Consider the following 5,719-nt stretch of genomic DNA (forward strand, 5'->3'; position numbering starts at 1 on the left):
TATTTAAATTTCCTGAGATTAGAGGAAGAACACTTTGCCAAACAATGCCTCTTCACTTCAAAACCTCTCCCCATAAATTATGTTAGGAGATCTTATTAAAAGTCTGTAAAAATTTCCTATTAAAAATGGTTGATTGCAGTCCAGACCATCACAGCTTTTGTGCTTTCAGTGAAATACCACAGCTGTCGCAAAGAAATATATTGTGAGACAAAAGGTTTTGTTTCCTTAGTCATAAATTATTTTGGTGATATCTGAAGTAAGATAAAACTTTCACTTATATTTGAGTGAAGGAAGATTCCAGTGATAACTTGTTCAAAAATCTATAAAAAGAATATAAGAATGTAGATCTAGATAGCAAATTAGAATCAGACTTCCTTTTTGTTTAAGGAAAGCAATTATTTCTGAAGTCATTGAAGATTATAACCAGGGATAATAGCATAACTTTGCAGAGCACAGCGCCTTTATCTCAGTAGAACCTGAAGTTTAAGCTTTCAAGTCTGACCTTGGAGAACTATACAATAGAAACCTTTAGTGTTGGCTAGTTATTAAACCAAAGTTAAACAATAGTAAGTAGTCTGTTTACTAATTATACTTACAAACAAAAATAGACCCTTTTTTTTAGATTTTAAAGAAGTATTAAACAAATTGGCTTTGACCATATTTGTTTTTCTGTTGGCAAATGAGTTTTCTGCTAAGGAAGTCTGCAGAAACAGCAGCCTTTTAGAGGAAGAAGGGCTGTAGGTACACTGAATAGACTGTGAAGTATTTGCTGTCAGGACTGAGTTCACCCAATCAGGAAGTAGAAGTATATTCCACATATGACCTGTGTATGTAATGAAAAAATAAAAGTACAGCTTATTATATACTAATTATTTTCCAAAATCAGTTGCCAAATAATTTTGAATGAACGATAAATTAGGATATTCACCATTTGCTCATACATCATTGCTTTATGTTTAAAGGTCAAATTTCTCAGTCTCCTCCCCTGCTTGTTAGAGAGATTACTGAATAAAGAAAGATAGTACAGGTGCTAGAACTCAGAGTTTGAGAAACGTTTTGGGTTATGTATGGAAAAATCAATATGCTTTTTCTAACTATCAACTGTATTTATAACTAAGCCAATTCTCTTTACCCTGCACCATCACAAGAGTTGACTGGAATTTGTTTGTATATATATTCAAATCAGGAGTGTACAAAACAAAAACACAAGACAGTCTTCTCTTCTGCTGTGTAATTTAGAGAAATAAAGTATGCAGCCTTGATCCTTTAATAAGATCCATTACTATAGCCCCGTACTTTTTTCCTTCTGAGTGCTTTTTCTTATAAATCAAAATCCATCTTTGTAGTGCTTTTTTATGGCAACATGTGCTATGCATTCCGCAGGTCAAACTTGCTCAAACTGAAAGAACTATGAAGATAAATATCTTCAGCATAAGGTCTAAAGCAAAATAATCAACCTTTGGGAATTATTTCCTCTGCGAGGATGAAGATATATATTTCACGTCCCATGTACCTGGGGCAGGGACAAGGTGAGTCACGTATTTGTGTTGGTGAGCTCCAGGAGTTGATGCACACCCGTGTAGATGAGGTGCCTCGGGCACACAATTACATACTGCTCCAGCCATTGCTGAAGGGTGTGTGGGGCGCTTTTGGGGTCAGGGAGGAGTACCTAAAACCTCTGCAGTCCTCTGTACCCTGTTAGGATCTAGCTCTGTGTTCTCACTCACGCTGAATGGTCTTTTACAAGTAATCCCACTGATGTCAGTCAGACTTTTCTGCAATAAAATGCTGTCTGACAAGAATATGGATATCAGAATCTGGCCCTGCTTGTACTAATTCCATTTTAATGAATACTTAAATGGAGTTGTTATTAAAAAAGTCTATTTCCTAATATTCAATAAATCAAAACTATAAAATCAGTTTGCCAGTTGTTGCCACTCTAGTCAAAGCCAGTTTCTGTTGTATTGAAAAGAATAGTACATAGTGTCTCCATTCAGGAGGGATTAATTGTAATACTTTTATCTGCTTCATAAGATTTATTTCTAATAATGAAGAGTAAAGAAAAGTAGGGGAGCTTTAAATATTTATTATTTTTATTACAGCACCATATATTCATGAGATGTTTCACAAACGCAGAATTTGCTTAACCTAAGAAGCTTGTTTCATGAATGAGCAACTTCAAAACAGAATTAAAAAAGCATTATTCATTTCGCTGATCATATCCATTTAATTTTATAAGATGGAGCCTTGGGCTTTATGTGATAATACAGAGATACATATTAAAGCCTGCTGAGATTTTGTAGGCCAGTCATCTAATGAAGATTACTAGAGCAGCAGTGGGGCATGCTACTGGGCGAACTACCTGACATGAGTCCCCACTGTTGTGAAACAAAGTTGGACTCTCTGCATGGAAAATGTTTTGGATTTGAGATGGTTTCTCCGTACACACGGAAGAGGACTGGTCTGCTTAACTTCCACGGTGACATTCGTACCAAGGAATAGGAAGTATGCTTATGATGCTATTTGACTTTGTTGCACATTAACAAAATATAAATAGAAAGCAGTGAAGGGAGGGCAAAAAAGAAACTGAGTTCATTTAAGTCAAAGATGAAGCTGCCATTGTATTGAGGGCCAGGCAGAAAAATTCTAGCAGAGTTATTATTTCCTTGGAATTTGCTAAATCTTTGAAATCCAAATGTTTCACAAGGGTGGGGAGTGTTCGGTTCCCTCAAGGTGTTCTTCTAGACAATAGGCAAGTTTCCTGATTTTATACCTTTACACGTGCCAGGTTTCCAGAGTCTCTAGCTTTGATGCAGTCCACTAGAAACCCTGATGTGGGGCCAAGGATGCCAACTCCTCCATTGCTCTGCAGCAGCCTACCAGGCTGTTTTTATAAATTACATATTTTCTCCAACCATAAATATTGCTCCTAAAAGGGAAACTGAAATGAAGATAATATGACTTTTCAGTAATAGGTCTTCTAATGTCAGCCATTCTGTTTAAACTGTTCAATTTTCAACAGAATTAAAGATCTACACAGTATATTCTACCTCCTGCAGACTGCAGTTGTTAAAAGAAAATAAATCACTTAAACAGGGTCATGAGCAACAAAGGCCAATGTGGGTTCAAAGTTTACAGGTCTCTGCATTTATCAGGTAGAAATATGCTACATTTCACTATTTCATAAAATATCCTTTTATGAAAAAGCCATCAATCTTTGTATGTCCTACTAAAACTGATTTCTCAAATGAAAGAAATGAATGATGACACCAAATCAAGAAATCGTTTATGAGTTTATATTTTTGCAAGACCACCATGACTTTCACATACGTTTTCAATTTTGGTAAGGATGTGATTATCATGTGGATATGTTTTACTCCCACCATCTGTACTAAGGGAACTGTCAGAACTGTGTACCCTTTCTTGGGCAGTTCAGGATTTGTTCAGATTTTTTCATTAATCTATAGTAGGTTTTATCCAGTGATAGTTATCATTTCTGTACATTATCTACAAATTTTGTGGGGTTTTTTTTATATCTATATATATAAAATCACATATATCACATGCAAGTTCACATATAAACTAAAGCTGCATCTAAATGACTTAATTATACCTCAAAGTTTTTTAACATTTCTGTGGAATGATTTTTGTGTGATTTCTGTCACACGCTCTACAAAATGTCATCTTAATTACAGATTTTTTGTTACCCTTCTGGTCTTCCCTTACCATTGCCACACTTCCTCCAGGAGTCACCAAGCTCTTCGACCAACTGGACAATTTAGATACTTAAAACCAATATTGTATATTGATGCTTCAGGTATTGTAGAACTACAATACAGTGATTTGGGGCAGGAATAATATAAGAAATTACTTTATTTCTCATCTAGTAATGGCAACCAATACAACAACCAGCATGCTGCACTGTAATAAGGAAAAGTGATTTCTGTTCTGGTAAATGGTGTGGTCTCCCTTTGTGTCTACACAAAGCGAATGAGCTTGGCCTTTCTAGGACTCCAGTGAAAATGGACACAAACAAATTAATACGGTTTATTAAGTACCAGTCTCATAAGAAGAAGAATGTATGGGGAAGTTAATCTGAACTTCTGAGAAAGAACTTGATGCTTGGGTTTTTAAGAGGAGCATTTTGCTCCTTTTGCTATGGAGTTAATTTTGAAAGAATATCATTCTTGCACTGTTTTTTAGGTCATTCACTTTTTTCAGTTTATTTAGGAATTATCTTTTTTAACTGTCTTTGATTCAGTGATGAAAATACAGACTTAAAGAATGTTCCGTGCTTCCTTTGTAACTGAGAAGTTAGTCTTCTAGTCAAAGAATATATGCTATCTAAACATGTATTTATTCCTATCAACCTTCTCTTTTCTCTCCCGGGGGAAAAAAGCAAGAAAAGAATGGAGTTTAGTTGTAATTTTTGGGAAGAACCTTTTGCCAAGTCACACACAGAGTAAGTGTTTAATGTGGGGTTAGCATTATCAGAACGCAAACCTTGCTGCACCATGGCTAGCATTGCTTTTTTGCAGCTTTTATTGTAGTTACAGGGTCTTGCATAGTAATTTAAACAGCCTACTCTTGTATGAGCATGCTGTGAAATACATCTTACGACACCACCAAAGATTCTGGAAAACCTTACATACAGAGAAACCATAAACATCTTTCAATGAGCACTTTACATTACAAACCAAACATCTTCCCAAAACAAAATCTGTCTTGTCTGAGTAGACTGAAAGGTAAACAAACTTTCTTTTCATCTGGTGATGACCTTAGAGAAAAAGTTGCTCTTAGAGGAGGCAAGATAGGAAGTTCCGGATTTTAATTTTTTTAATGAATCTCAGAAGAATGCTACTTAACTGAAATTTGAGGGCTTTTGCTCCATGTGCTCCTCAAAGCACCCTGAAAAAAAATCAGAGAATTCTGTAACAACTCCCTCAGGTGAGAGAATAATGCCCCCAAATCCACAAACTGAGTCATGAGAGTTCAACGTGCTTTGCCTTTACCTCTCAGTACCGTACTCTGTAGTTCTTGCAGTCAAGGGCCCATGGCTGATTCACACATCAAAAACATCCAAAGCAGCTGGAAGAATCTGAGGCCATGTGCATAAAGTGTAAAGAGCGCCTAACCCTGTTTGAGAAGTTGTTCATCACTTAATGGATTCTCTACCTGAAGAAAAGCAGATCAAGAACTCGGCAGCTTTAGGTGTCAAAAAGGCAGTTTCCATTCTAAGTGGGATGGAAGCATTATCTTAAAAGTATCTTAGAAGCACTTTCCCTCCCTTTGACCTGTATAAAATCTGTGGAAACTTTGTTAAATGTCCAAGATACGGCAATATTTTTCAAATGGCTAAGATAGTTAAATTCCATTCTGGTGACCATCTACACTGTAAACAGTGTGTGTAATCTTAAATTTGAAGAGGAAGTCTCTAAAGAAAACTTTATTAATGTGTTCTGTAAATGCATGCAGTTTTGCAAGTGCATTAGCATGGTCACATAGGAGTCTGTCATAATGTGTCATGTAGTTTGGTATGCTGCATCTGATCGTGGCTCTGGGGGGATGATCTGGAGGATGATGGATGGAACTCCAGAACAGGTTGTCAGAACAAGTTGTCCAGGGAGGGCAGGGGAAAAGGAGTGGAAAGGTTCTTCCTTGTCTCTTCTCAGCCACTGTTTCACATGCCATGAAATGTGGACATAATTTCCTTCTCTAA

This window comes from Aptenodytes forsteri, unplaced genomic scaffold, assembly GCF_000699145.1.
Source record: "Aptenodytes forsteri isolate BGI_AS27 unplaced genomic scaffold, ASM69914v1 Scaffold8, whole genome shotgun sequence".
Classification (NCBI taxonomy): Eukaryota; Metazoa; Chordata; class Aves; order Sphenisciformes; family Spheniscidae; genus Aptenodytes; species Aptenodytes forsteri.